The 15731-nt window shown below is 40.0% G+C and overlaps 6 pseudogenes; all 6 read left to right on the top strand.

Moving 5' to 3' along the window:
• Positions 1 to 302: 302 nt before the first annotated feature.
• On the top strand, positions 303 to 421 carry LOC118107445 (annotated as a pseudogene).
• Positions 422 to 1495: 1074 nt separating this feature from the next.
• On the top strand, positions 1496 to 1614 carry LOC118108653 (annotated as a pseudogene).
• Positions 1615 to 9954: 8340 nt separating this feature from the next.
• On the top strand, positions 9955 to 10075 carry LOC118103748 (annotated as a pseudogene).
• Positions 10076 to 11141: 1066 nt separating this feature from the next.
• Positions 11142 to 11250, top strand: LOC118108245 (annotated as a pseudogene).
• A 2264-nt stretch (positions 11251 to 13514) lies between these two features.
• Positions 13515 to 13630, top strand: LOC118107480 (annotated as a pseudogene).
• A 483-nt stretch (positions 13631 to 14113) lies between these two features.
• On the top strand, positions 14114 to 14232 carry LOC118108269 (annotated as a pseudogene).
• The last annotated feature ends 1499 nt before the right edge of the window (positions 14233 to 15731 follow it).

Here is a 15731-nt window from a genome sequence, read left to right on the forward strand (position 1 = left end):
AATAGTAACATATCATTCTCAAAATGTCTTATTTGGAGAGAAGGATGAAAGAGCAGTGAGTTTACTCACCATCATAAAAAAGAGAAACGTATGTGAAACCGGATAATATTATTTCTGAAGAAATTATTGAAAATTGTAATGATTTTTCTCCTGCAGTATTATAAACAAAATTTGACCTTGGGCTTCTCTTTCCTTAAAATTAAATAACAATAGAAACAAAGTTTCAATAGTCACAAAGCAACAGTAGTATTGATGATGGTGGTTCACAGGTATAAATAAGGTATTGTGGGTTGGAGTCCTTAAACTACAGCCATACCACCCTGAACACGCCCGATCTCGTCCGATCTCGGAAGCTAACCAGGAGTCGGGCCTGGTTAGTACTTGGATGGGAAACGCCTGGGAATACCAGGTGCTGTAAGCTTTTCAATTTTCTGCAACCAGCAGGGTGCTGTTGCTGCTGCTTCACAGGAGAAACATCTTGGAAAGAGCAGGGTGGACTCACCATCAAAAGAAAAAGCAGGATATGGAACACACATCATCACTGAAGGAAGAGCGAAACATTCAAATGACTTTTGACAGTCAAAACACTGCTTTGATGTGCAATAAGTAACAAATCATTCTCAAAATGTCATATTTGGAGAGGATGAAAGAGCAGGAGTTTACTCACCATCAGAAAAAGAAACAGTATGTGAAACCGGATATTATTTCTGAAGAAATTATTGAAAGTATAATGATTTTTCTCTTGCAGTATTATGACAAGATTTCACGTTGGGCTTCTCTTTCCTTAAAATTAAATAACAATAGAAACCAAGTTTTCAATAGTCACGAAGCAACAGTAGTATTGATGATGGTGGTTCACATGTATAAATAAAGGTATTATGGGTTGTGTCCCAGCACCTTTGACCATACCACCCTGAACACGCCCGATCGTCAGTCTCGGAAGCTAGCCAGGGGTTGGGCCTGGTTAGTATTTGGATGGGAGACTGCCTGGGAGCCTGGAGTGCTGTAAGCTTTTCAATTTTTCTTTGCAACCAGCAGGGTGCTGTTTCTGCTGCTTCACAGGAAATATCTTGGAAAGAACAGGGTGTTTCACCATCAAAGAAAAAACAGGATATGGAACACACACATCATCACTGAAGGAAGAAGGCGAAACATTCAAATGACTTTTGACAGTCAAAACACTACTTTATTCATGCAATAGTAACATATCATTCTCAAAATGTCATATTTGGAGAGAAGGATGAAGAGCAGTAGGTTACTCACCATCAGAAAAAGAAAACAGTATGTGAAACCCGGATATTATTTCTGAAGGAAATTATTGAAAGTGTAATGATTATTCTTTTGCACTATTATGAAACAAGATTTCACATTGGGCTTCTCTTTCCTTAAATTAAATAACAATAGAAACCATGTTTCAATAGTCACAAAGTAACAGTAGTATTGATGATGATGGTGGTTCACATGTATAAATAAGGTATTGTGGGTTGAGTCCTTAAACTACGGCCATACCACCTGAACACGCCTGATCTCGTCCGATCTAGGAGGCTAACCAGGAGTCGGGCCTGGTTAGTACTTGGATGGGAGACCGCCTGGGAATACCAGGTGCTGTAAGCTTTTTCGAGTTTTCTTTGCAACCAGCAGAGGGTGGCGCTGTTATTTGAGAGGTGACAAATCTAAGAAAGAGCAGAAAAGATTCACCATCAAAGAAAAACAGGATATGTAATCCTCACAGAGTGAACAAGGAAATACTTTTTATAAAAAAAAAACACTACTTTGTTCTTGTCATATTAGCACATCATTCTCAAAATGTTATATTTGTATAGAGCGATGAAAGAGCAGGGAGTTGACCCAACATCAAGGAAAATACAGAAAACGAAACCTTGACATTATTACTGAAGTAAATGATTGAATGTTCTAAGGATTTTTTTCTTTGCAATATTACGACAAAATTGCACCTTCTTTTTGTTTGAACATTTCCCCTCATTTATTCACATGTATAAATAAGGTATTGTTGTGGGTGGAATCTTTCGCTTACGGCCATACGACCTGAACTGCATGTGTGAATGTCAGGTGATTGTAAGAGATTTGGCAACGTGGAGCACCGCGGGTGACTGCTCTCCTTTTTTTTTCTTCCCCCCTCCCTCTCCTTTCGTTTTTTCAACAGAGAAGACTGTCAAAGTTCATTTATATCATTGTGTGTCACCTCCCCCAACAGTGATTCACTGTTTGGGGGATATTTTTCCCTCTTTAAACCCCCGCTTTTGGGGCGCTTTTTGTTTGAAAATGACGGACCTAATAAGGAGCCTACAGGACAAATAACGACAAATGAGAAGAGAACAAAAAACGGACAGAAAGCAACGAAACAAGAGTGTGGAAAATATTGGGACGGAGAGAAGTGAGGAGGAAGCTCGGTAAATATGGAGATGGAAAAAGGCCCAAATGCGCGATAAGCGCGATGAACTGATGAAATGCGTGCGTGAACTCTGCGGAGCACTCGTGGCCTGCAGGTTCATTACGGCGAACAGATACGAGATGACGATGAGCCACCCAAGAGGAAGAATTTGGCTAATGGAAGGATTCAAGATCAGGGGACACCAGAATCTACGCCAGGAATTGACAAATGACGAGCTGGTGGTGTCATTTAAACCTGCCTTTCATGTAGAAGATCAGGAGATCCTAGCAAGCTGCAGGGCTAAGTCTCGGCGCTGCATCACCGATAAAGAAGGATGTGGCGGGTACTAACGTGGCAGATGGGACAGAATATCTGAAGGTAAAATTTAATAATCATGTTCAATCGTTGCCATACTCAGCGAAATTCAGCACTGCGCTGAGTGCGGAGTACTTCAGGATAATACATGACAAGCAACAGAGATTATTGCAGGATGTGTGTGCAGCCAGGACATTTATTAAGAGAGTGCCCGGACTTCATGTCACAAATGTAAGGTGGGGCACTACGCGCAGGAGTGCAGCAGAAAAAATATAAATGCAGCCTGTGTTCAAATAATATGGATGAATGCATATATAATAAAAGTGAAGAAGAGGAGGAGGGACACGACGAGTCTGGGGAGAGTGAGGAAGGCAGTCTGAGCGAGGAGAACACGGGTGAAGATGCGGAGGAAATGGAGTGCGCACAGGAAGAGGAGGCGGCTGGCACGGCCAGTGCGCCGAGGCCTGGCGCTAAGCGGGGAGGGAGGACAAAAAAAAGGAGCGGAGAAAAGCGCAGAGCTGGGAGTCAGCTTGCCAACAGGGGAGCAAGAAGAGGCGGCAATAACTGAACGAAAGACAAGAAACCAAAACGAAAAAAGCGCTGACGGCGGCGGGCGGGCGGGACGGCGCGGCGTGGCAGGCGCCTGCCGAGTTTTGCTCCGCGGGGGACGCTCCGGGCGGCGCGGCTCCTGCTGAGACTGCAGCCCGGACACTTGACTCAGACAAGGACTTGGTGATTAAAATAACTCAAATAAGTAAAAGACAAAATATGGAGAGGCAGCAGAGAATTAAAAAGAAAAGCAAATCTTAGAATAAAAAAAATGAAAACAAGCATCTGAATAATAATAACAATAATGATAACAATAATATCAATAAATGCAAGGGGGCTTAATAACAAAAGCAAAAGACAACAGATATATGGGATGAGCAAATGTGACATAATATGTTTACAGGAAACACACTGGGATGAAAGACGAATGAGAGAAGTGGAGAATGAATGGATGGGGGATGTGTATGCAAACAATGGTGATGGGAATGCAAGGGGAGTAGCTATATTAATAAAAAGGGGAGTCATAGAGAATGTGAGGAAGTGTGATGATGAGGGAGATGGGAGGGTGATAGGGATCAAATTTAAATATATGAATGAAGAAATAAAACTGATAAATGTGTATGCAGCGAATGAGGAGAAAGAAAGAAAGGTGATGTTTGAGAAAATGGGAACAATGTGTGATGAGAACTGTATGATAGTAGGAGACTTTAATGTGTGGTGTGGGAAATTGGATGTGGCAGATAACATGTGTTTTAAAAATGACACAACAAGAGAGGTGTTAGAAAAAATAAAAAGTATGAAAGGACTGAGTGATGTATGGAGAGAAAGGAATCCAGAGGGGAGAGAGTTTTCCAGAATACAAGTGGTGAAGGGAGAATTAAAGCAGAGTAGGATAGATTTATTATTGAGCACAAAGGGCATAGCAGAAAGGATAAATGGTATAGAATACAAAATCACAACTCTTAGTGATCACAAGGTGTTAAAATTTACAATAGGACGGGAAACAAAGAGAAGAGGAGGGGGAGTGTGGTGTCTGAATGGGGAGTTGCTTAAAGATGAAAAATATAAAAAAGAAGTGAGAGATTACATAAGGTGGGAGATGGATGAGAGAATGTATGAGGAGGATTTAGGGAGGTGGTGGGAAAGGGTGAAAGAAGGGATCAGGGCCATGAGTAGGAAGTAGGAACAGGGGAAAGATAGAGAGAGAGAAAGAAAAAAGGCTAAAAGAGGAGATAGATGAAGAGGGAAAGAAAGCGGGGGAAGGGGGTAATTATGACATAGAGGAATACATAAGGAAGAAGGATGAACTAAAGGAGATGGAACAGGGAAAGTGTAAGGGAGCAATAATTAGAAGTAAGGCGAGATATGTAATAGAGGGTGAAAAATGTACAGGGTATTTCTTAGGGCTAGAAAGAATAAGGAGCCCAGAAGAACAACTATATTGAACAAGTGGAGGGTAAGGGAGGGGAAACAATAACTGAGTTTGTAGGGATAGTGGAAAGGGTAGAAGAATTCTATAGAGAGTTATTTAAGAAAGAAGAGGTAGATGTTGAGAGTAGCAGGCAGGTGATAGACAAGATGGAAGCTAGACTGAGTGATGATGACAGAGAGAAGTGCGAAGGAGAGATAAGTAAGGGAGAGATAGAGAAAGCTATAGATGGGTTAGGCAGAAATAAAAGTCCAGGGATAGATGGAATAATAGGAGAATTTTATGTAGAATTTAAAGAAGAACTAGTACCAGTGTTAGAGAGATTATTTAGATGGATAGAAGAGAAGGGAGAAATGCAGCAAAGTATGACAGTAGGGCTAGTCAGCATAATTTACAAGAAAGGGAGTAGGGACAAATTAGAAAACTACAGACCACTCACAATGTTAAATGGTGATTATAAAATATTAGCGAAGGTATTAGCAAACAGGATAAAGGGAGTAATAGGGACGGTGGTGGGAAGCACACAAGCATATAGTATACCAGGCAGAGATATAGCAGACACAATAAGTAGTATTAGAGACACAATAACACACATGAAGGGGAACAATAAAGGGATATTAGCTAGTTTAGATCTTAATAAAGCATTTGATAGAGTAGATCACGGATATTTGTACAAAGTATTAGAGAAGGTGGGATTTGAAGGCAGGATGATAGGATGGATCAGGAGAATGTACGAAAGAGCAGCCAGTAAGATTAAAATTAATGGGATAGTTACAGAGGAATTTAGTTTAGAGAGGTCAGTCAGGCAGGGATGTCCGCTATCGGCTCTCCTGTACTCCTTGTCAGCAGAGCCTTTAGCGGCACTAATTTTACAAAATAGTAGGATAAAGGGCATAGAGCTACCGGGTGGACAGGTGAGCACACTATATCAATATGCAGATGACACGACAGTGACAGTAAGGGACAGAGAAAGTGTAGTAGAGGTATTAGAAAGTGTAGAACTGTACGGTAGGGCATCAGGAGCAAAAGTAAATATAGAAAAATCAGAAATAATGTATATAGGAGAAAGCAGAGAAGGGAGGGAAGCGATAAGATTGAAGGAAAACAAAGGGTATATTAAGGTGCTAGGAGTAAATTTAGGGATCGAGGGAAAGGAAGGGAGAGACAGGCAGTATGAAGGGATAATAAATAGTATAAAGAAGACATTAGGGTTTTGGAAGAAGAGAGGGTTGAAATTGAAGGGGAAAGTAGTAGTGGTAAATGCACTAATAATGAGCAAGCTTGTGTATGTAATGAATGTGATGGAAGTGCCTGAGAGAGTGTTGAAAGAGGTGGAGAGAATGGTGAGTGATTTTCTGTGGGATGGGAAGGGAGTTAAGATAGCTAGGGAAGTATTAGAAAATGAATATGAGGATGGAGGATTGAAGATGATTAATTTAGAAAGGAAAAAGAAAGCACTAAGGGTGAAAATGATGGTGAGGTATTTAAAGGGAAGAAGTGATCATGTGTGGAAGATATTTCTAAGTGAAGCAATAAACAAATGTGGAGGATGTGGAGAAAGTGGTGTGTTCATGGAACTTAAAAAAGGCATGATGAACGGAGTGGCTGACATCTATAAGGAGATGATTGGAGCATGGGGGGAGTTTGTGAAAAGTGTGAAGTATGAATGTAAAAATGTTAAACAAGTATGGGAACAGCCTGTATTTTTAAATCCCAAAATCACGGTAGAGGGGGAAACGATTTTTAATAGGGCAATATGGAGAGCAGGGATAAGGAAGGTGAGGGATATGGTGTATGAATATATACCGGGCTTTATGAGGGCACAGGTGATAGTAGACGAAGTAAGAAGGAATGGGGATGAAATATGGCTGGGTACAGCAGAAGGTATAATAGAGAAAATAAAGAAAGCAATGCCCAAAGAATGGATGGAAATCATTGAGAGAGAGAATGAGGTGAGAGAAGAAGAGGGAATAGATATGTATGTTGGTGAAGGAGAGTGCAAGTTGAGACTGACGAATGTAAAAACAAGAGTGATGTATAAATGTATGAGAGGGAAGGAACTGAGGAGACCGGCGGCAGAGAAAGTGTGGGTGAAAGTAATGGATGATATGGATGTAAGGGAACTATGGATGAATCTGAGAGTGAAGTGGAACACGAATGAATGTGAAAACTTTGATTACATGCTAAGGCACAACAGGATATACAACAACCTAATAATAAGCAAATTTGATCAGGAGGTGGGAAAGGAATGTGATGTATGTGGTGTGGGAGTGGAAACATGTATGCATGAGTTTGTTGAATGTGGAGAACTAAGGGTATACTTTGACAAAATAAGAAAGTTAATAAATAATTGCTGGAAAGGGGACTTTGTGGTGAGGATGGAATGGAAGAGGCTGTGGCTGTTTGGTGTGAATGAAAGAAAGAAAGGATGCAATGTAAACCTATTGAACTATGTGCTGAGCCATGCAAGGTATGCTGTCAAACTAAGGAGAAACATTGCCCATTATGAGAAAAGAAAATGTGACGTATGGAATGTGTTCAAAAACTTGACAGAAAGAGACGTGAGACTGACATGGAGCTTTATTGGGGAAGAAGAGTTTCAAAAAGGATTTGAGGATGGTAGCACTTTCATAGAAACAACAAAGGGAGATGAGAATGAGGTGAGAATGAATTTTGGTTAAAAGGGATGTTTTTTCAATGATTTGGTTTTTTATTTTATTTTTTATTTTTAATTTGTGTGTTTCCTGATATCACAGGGTGCAGTAAGTTATATGTATGTAAAATGTCAAGCCCTGAACGAGCCAGACAATGTAACAAAGCATGTAAAAAACTAATGTATATAAAATGAATGTTAATTCAATATATTTTTGATAATAAAAGAAAAAAAAAAAAAACATGCCCGATCTCGTCCGATCTCGGAAGCTAACCAGGGTCGGGCCTGGTTAGTACTTGGATGGGAGACCGCCTGGGAATACCAGGTGCTGTAAGCTTTTTCGAATTTTCTTTGCAATCAGAAGAGGGTGCTGTTGCTGCTGCTTCACAGGAGAAACATCTTGGAAAGAACAGGGTGGACTCACCATCAAAGAAAAAACAGGATATGGAACACACACATCATCACTGAAGGAAGAAAGCGAAACATTCAAATGACTTTTGACAGTCAAAAAACGACTTTATTCATGCAATAGTAACATATCATTCTCAAAATGTCATATTTGGAGAGAAGGATGAAAGAGCAGGGAGTTTACTCACCATCAGAAAAAGAAACAGTACGTAAAAACCCGGATATTATTTCTGAAGGGAAATTATTGAAAATTAGCAATGATTTTTCTCTTGCAGTATTATGACAAAATTTCACCTTGGGCTTCTCTTTCCTTAAATTATAACAATATAAACCAAGTTTCAATAGTCACGAAGCAACAGTAGTATTGACGATGGTGGTGGTTCACATGTATAAATAAGAGTATTGTGGGTTGAGTCAGCAAAACTACGGCCATACCACCCTGAACATGCTGATCTCGGAAGCTAACCAGGGTCGGGCCTGGTTAGTAGCAGATGGAGACCGCCTGGGAATACCAGGTGCTCTAAGCTTTTTCAATTTTCTTTGCAACCAGAAGAGGGTGCTGTTGCTGCTGCTTCACAGGGAACATCTTGGAAAGAGCAGGGGTGGACTCACCATCAAAGAAAAAACAGGATATGGAACAAACACACATCATCACTGAAGGAAGAGGCGAAACATTCAAATGACTTTTGACAGTCAAACACTACTTTATTCATGCAATGTGTATATCATTCTCAAAATGTCATATTTGGAGAAAGGATGAAAGAGCAGTGAGTTTACTCACCATCAGAAAAACAGTATGTGAAACCGGATATTATTTCTGAAGAAATTATTGAAAATTGTAATGATTTTCTCCCAGTATTATGACAAGATTTCACGTTGGGCTTCTACTCTTTCCTTAAAATTAAATAACAATAGAACAAAGTTCCAATAGTCACAAAGCAACAGTAGTATTGATGATGATAAATTGGTTCTGAGTATAAATAAGGTATTGTGGGTTGAGTCCTTGCAGCTTCACGGCCATACCACCCTGAACACGCCAGTCTCGTCGATCTCGGAAGCTAACCGGTCAGGCCTGGTTAGTCTTAGATGTGGGAACCCGCTGGGAATACCAGGTGCTGCTTTTCAATTTTCTTTGCAATAAGCAGAGGGTGCTGTTGCTGCTGCTTCTGGGAGAAACAACATGGAAAGAGCAGGAGTGGACTCACCATCAAAGAAAAAACAGGATAAAGAACACACACATCATCACTGAAGGAAGAGAAATGAAACATTCAAATGACTTTTGACAGTCAAACACTACTTTATTCATGCAATAGTAACATATCATTCTCAAAATGTCAAATTTGGAGAGAAGGATAGAAAGAGCAGTGGATTCTCACCATCAGAAAAAGAAACAGTATGAAACCGGATATTATTTCTGAAGAAATTATTGAAAATTGTAATGATTTTTCTCTTGCAGTATTATGACAAGATTTCACGTTGGGCTTCTCTTTCCTTAAAATTAAATAACAATAGAAACCAAGTTTCAATAGTCACAAAGCAACAGTAGTATTGATGATGGTGGTGGTTCACATGTATAAATAAGGTATTGTGGGTTGAGTCCAGCAACTGCAGCCGTGCCTGGTTTCGCCCAATCCTGCGTCGATCGGAAGCTAACCAGGGTCCGGGCCTGGTTAGTACTTAGATGAGAGACATAGGGAATACCAGGTGCTGTAAGCTTTTTCGAATTTTCTTTGCAATAAGCAGAGGGTGCTGTTGCTGCTGCTTCACAGGAGAAACATCATGGAAATAGCATGGTGGACTCACCATCAAAGAAAAAACAGGATATGGAACACACACATCATCACTGAAGGAAGAGAGCGAAACATTCAAATGACTTTTGACAGTCAAAACACTACTTTATTCATGCAATAGTAACATATCAATCTCAAAATGTCATATTTGAAGAGAAGGATGAAAGGGCAGGGAGTATACTCACCATCAGAAAAAGAAACAGTATGTGAAACCCGGATATTATTTCTGAAGGAAATTATTGAAAATTGTAATGATTTTTCTCTTGCAGTATTATGACAAAATTTCACCTTGGGCTTCTCTTTCCTTAAAATTAAATAACAATAGAAACCATGTTTCAATAGTCACAAAGTAACAGTAGTATTGATGATGGTGGTGGTTCACATGTATAAATAAGCTATTGTGGGTTGAGGTCAGCAGCTTCACGGCCATACCACCCTGAACACGCCCGATCTCGTCCGATCCGGGGAAGCTAACCAGGGTCGGGCCTGGTTTAGTACTTGAATGGGAGACCGCCTGGGAATACCAGGTGCTGTAAACTTTCAGTGAATTTGCAATAAGCAGGGTGCTGTTGCTGCTGGCTACAGGAGAAACATCTTGGAAAGAGCAGGGTGGACTCATCAAAGAAAAAAACGGGATATGGAACACACCATCATCACTGAAGGAAGAGGCGAAACACTCAAATGACTTTTGACAGTCAAAACAGTACTTAATTCATGCAATAGTAACATATCATTCTCAAAATGTTATATTTGGAGAGAAGGATGAAAAGAGCAGAATATACTCACCATCAGAAAAGCAGTATGTGAAACCGGATATTATTTCTGAAGGAAATTATTGAAAATTGTAATGATTTTCTCTTGCAGTATTATGACAAGATTTCACCTTGGGCTTCTCTTTCCCTTAAGGTGAATAACAATGGAAACCAAGTTTCAATAGTCACGAAGCAACAGTAGTATTGATGATGGTGGTGGTTCACATGTATAAATGGGTATTGTGGGTTGGAGTCCTTCGGCTTACGGCCCATACCACCCTGGTCTCGCCCGATCTCGGAAGCTAACCAGGAGTCAGCCTGAATTAGTACTTGGATGGGAACTGCCTGGGAATACCAGGTGCTGTAAGCTTTTCGAATTTTCTTTGCAACCAACAGAGGTGCTGTTGCTGCACTTCTGAAACATCTTGGAAAGAGCAGGGTGGACTCACCATCAAAGAAAGAAAAACAGGATATGGAACAAACACATCATCACTGAAAGAAGGAAGCGAAACATTCAAATGACTTTGACAGTGAAACCTACTTTATTCATGCAATAGTAACATATCATTCTCAAAATGTCATATTTGGAGAGGAAGGATGAAAGAGCAGGGAGTTTACTCATATTCAGAAAAAGAAACAGTATGTGAAACCCGGATATTATTTCTAATGGAAATTATTGAAAATTGTAATGATTTTTCTATTGCAGTATTATGTCAAAATTTCACCTTGGGCTTCTCTTTCCTTAAAATTAAATAACAATAGAAACAAAGTTTCAATAGTCACAAAGCAACAGTAGTATTGATGATGGTGGTGGTTCACATGTATAAATAAGGTATTGTGGGTTGAGTCCTTCGCTTACGGCCATACCACCCTGAACACGCCCGATCTCGGAAGCTAACCAGGGTCGGGCCTGGTTAGTACTTGGATGGGAGACTGCCTGGGAATACCAGGTGCTGTAAACTTTTCAATTTCTTTACAACCAACCAGAGGGTGCTGTTGCTGCTGCTTCACAGGGAAACATCTTGGAAAGAGCGAGGTGGACTCACCATCAAAAGAAAAAACAGGATATGGAACAAACACATCATCACTGAAAGAGAAGCGAAACATTCAAATTACTTTTGACAGTCAAAACACTACTTTATTCATGCAATAGTAACATATCATTCTCAAAATGTTATATTTGGAGAGAAGGATAAGAAAGAGCAGGAGTATACTCACCATCAGAAGAAACACTATGTGAAACCGGATATTATTTCTGAAGAAGTAATGAAAGTATAATGATTTTCTCTTGCAGTATTATGACAAGATTTCACCTTGGGCTTCTCTCTTTCCTTAAAATTGAATAACAATAGAAACCAAGTTTCAATAGTCACGAGAAGCAACAGTAGTATTGATGATAGTGGTGGTTCACATGTATAAATAAAGATTATTGTAGGTTGGGTCCTTAAACTACGGCCATACCACCCTGAACATGATCTAGGAAGCTAACAGAGTCGGGCCTGGTTAGTACTTGGATGGGAGACTGCCTGGGAATACCAGGTGCTGTAAGCTTTTTCAGATTTTCTTTGCAACCAGCAGAGGGTGCTGTTGCTGCTGCTTCACAGGAGAAACATCTTGGAAAGAGCAGGGTGGACTCCATCAAAGAAAAACAGGATATGGAACAAACACATCATCACTGAAGAAGAAGCGAAACATTCAAATTACTTTTGACAGTCAAAACACTACTTTATTCATGCAATAGTAACATATCATTCTCAAAATGTCATATTTGGAGAGAAGGATGAAAGAGCAGAGTTTACTCACCATCAGAAAAGAAACAGTATGTGAAACCGGATATTATTTCTATTAAATTATTGAAAGTGTAATAGATTTTCTATTGCAGTATTATCAAATTTCACCTTGGGCTTCTCTTTCCTTAAAATTAAATAACAATAGAAACAAGTTTCAATAGTCACAAAGCAACAGTAGTATTGATGATGGTGGTGGTTCACATGTATAAATAAGGTATTGTGGGTTGAGTCCTTAGAAACTGCGGCCATACCACCTGAACACGCCCGATCTTGTCGATCTCGGAAGCCAACCAGAAATTCGGGCCAGGTTAGTACTTGAATGGGAGACCGCCTGGGAATACCAGGTGCTGTAAGCTTTTCGAGGTTTTCTTTGCAACCAGCAGAGGGTGCTGTTGCTGCTGCTTCACAGGAGAAACATCATGGAAGAGCAGGGTGGACTCACCATCAAGAAAGAACAGGATATGGAACACACATCATCACTGAAGGAAGAGGCGAAACACTCAAATGACTTTTGACAGTCAAACACTACTTAATTCATGCAATAGTAACATATCATTCTCAAATCTCATGTTGGAGAAGGATGAAAAGAACCCAGGAGTTTACTCACCATCAGAAAAAGAAACAGTATGTAAAACCGGATATTATTTTGGGGAAGGAAATTATTGAAAATTATGACGATTTTTCTCTTGCAGTATTATGTGAATTTCATTGGGCTTCTCTTTCCTTAGAAATTAAATAACAATAGAAACCAAGTTTCAATAGTCACGAAGCAACAGTAGTATTGATGATGATGGTGGTTCACAGGTATAAATAAGGTATTGTGGGTTGGAGTCCTTCGCTTACGGCCATACCACCCTGAACACGCCCGATCTCGTCGATCTCGGGAAGCTAACCAGAATTCGGGCCTGTTTAGTACTTGGATGGGGAGAACCACAGAATACCAGGTGCTGTAAGCACCAAACTTTATTTGCAATAAGCAGAGGTGCTGTTGCTGCTGCTTCACAGGAGAAACATCATGCAAAGAGCAGGGTGGACTCACCATCAAGAAAAACAGGATATGGAACACACACATGTCACTGAAGGAAGAAGCGAAACAATTCAATGACTTTTGACAGTCAAAACACTACTTTATTCATGCAATAGTAACAAATCATTCTCAAAATGTCATATTTGGAGAGAAGGATGAAAAGAGCAGGGGATTTACTCACCATCAGAAAAAGAAACAGTATGTGAAACCCGGATATTATTTCTGAATGAAATTATTGAAAATTGTAATGATTTTCTCTTGCAGTATTATGACAAAATTTCACCTTGTGCTTCTCTTTCCTTAAAATTAAATAACAATAGAAACCAAGTATCAATAGTCACGAAGCAACAGTAGTATTGATGATGGTGGTGGTTCCTGTATAAATAAGGTATTGTGGGTTGAGTCCTTCTCTTATGGCCATACCACCCTGAACATGCCTGATCTCGTCCGATCTCGGAAGCTAACCAGGGTTGGGCCTGGTTAGTACTTGGATGGGAGACACCTGGGATACAGGTGCTGTAAACTTTTTCGAGTTTTCTTGCAACCAGCAGAGGGGTGCCTTTGCTGCTGCTTCACAGGAGAAACATCTTGGAAAGAGCAGGGTGGACTCACCATCAAAGAAAAAACAGGATATGGAACACACACATCATCACTGAAGGAAAGGCCGAAACATTCAAATGACTTTTGACAGTCAAAACACTACTTTATTCATGCAATAGTAACATGTCATTCTCAAATGTCATATTTGGAGAGAAGGATGAAATAGCAGTGAGTTTACTCACCATCAGAAAAAGAAACAGTGTGAAACCGGGATATTATTTCTGATGGAAATTATTGAAAATTGCAATGATTTTCTCCTGCAGTATTATGACAAGATTTCACGTTGGGCTTCTCTTTCCTTAAAATTAAATAACAATAGAAACCAAGTTTTCAATAGTCACGAAGCAACAGTAGTATTGATGATGATGGTGGTTCACATGTATAAATAGTGTGTGGGTTGAGTCCTTCGCTTATGGCCATACCACCCTGAACAAGCCCGATCTGGTCTGGTCTCGGAAGCTAACGGGGGTGGGGCCTGGTTAGTACTTGGATGGGAGACCGCCTGGGAATACCAGGTGCTGTAAGCTTTTTCGAATTTTCTTTGCAACCAGAAGAGGTGCTGTTGCTGCTACTTCACAGGAGAAATATCTTGGAAAGAACAGGGTGGACTCACCATCAAAAAAGAAAAACAGGATATGGAACACACACATCATCACTGAAGGAAGAGAGGAAGCGAAACATTCAAATGACTTTTGACAGTCAAACACTACTTTATTCATGCAATAGTAACATATCATTCTCAAAATGTCATATTTGGAGAGAAGGATGAAAGAGCAGGAGTTTACTCACCATCAGAAAAAGAAACAGTATGTGAGAACCGGATATTATTTCTGAGAGAGGAAATTATTGAAAATTGTAATGATTTTCTCTTGCAGTATTATGACAAGATTTCGTTGGGCTTCTCTTTCCTTAGAATTAAATAACAATAGAAACCAAGTTTCAATAGTCACAAAACAACAGTAGTATTGATGATGATGGTGGTTCACATGTATAATAAAGTGTGTAGGTTTGAGTCCTTAACTTACGGCCATACCACCTGAACCGCCCGATCTCCTCCGATCTTGGAAGCTAACCAGGGTCGGGCCTGGTTAATACTTGGATGGGAGATCGCCTAGAATACCCAAGGTGCTGTAAGCTTTTCAGGGCCTTCTTTGCAACCCAGAAGAGGTGCTGTTGCTGCTTCACAGGAGAAATATCTTAGAAAGAACTAGGGTGGACTCACCATCAAAAGAAAAAACAGGATATGGAACACACATCATCACTGAAGGAAGAAAGCGAAACATTCAGATGACTTGACAGTCAAAACACTACTTTATTCATGCAATAGTAGCATATCATTCTCAAAATGTCATAATCATAGAAGAAGGATGAAAGGGCAGGAGGTATATACCATCAGAAGAAACAGTATGTGAAACCCCGGATATTATTTCTGAAGGAAATTATGAAAGTATAATGATTTTCTCTTGCAGTATTACAATAAAAATTTCACCTTGGAACTTCCTCTTTCCTTAAATTAAATAACAATAGAAACCAAGTTTCAATAGTCACAGAAGCAACAGAAGTAGTATTGATGATGATGATAGTTCCACACATGCCTCAAATAGTGGCCAGCTGGGTTGAGTCGCCCATTACGGCAATACCACCTGAACATGCCCGATCTCGTCCGATCTGGAAAGCTAACAAAATTCGGACCTGGTTAGTACTTGAATTGAGACACGCCTGGGAATTCCAGGTGTAAGCCTTTCGAGTTTTCTTTGCAGCCAGCAGAGGTGCTGTTGCTGCTGCTTCACAGGAGAAACATCTTGGAAAAGAGCAGAATTGGACTCACCATCAAAGAAGAAACAGGATATGGAACACACACATCATCACTGAAGGAAAGGCAGAAACGACAAATGACTTTTGACAGTCAAAACATTACTTTATTCATGCAATAGTAACAAATCATTCTCAAATGTCATATTGGAAGAGAAGGATGAAAGAGCAAGTTCTCCTGAAAAACAGTGTATGTGAAACCCGGATATTATTT

The sequence above is a fragment of the Hippoglossus stenolepis genome, chromosome 23 (assembly GCF_022539355.2).
Source record: "Hippoglossus stenolepis isolate QCI-W04-F060 chromosome 23, HSTE1.2, whole genome shotgun sequence".
NCBI lineage: Eukaryota > Metazoa > Chordata > Actinopteri > Pleuronectiformes > Pleuronectidae > Hippoglossus > Hippoglossus stenolepis.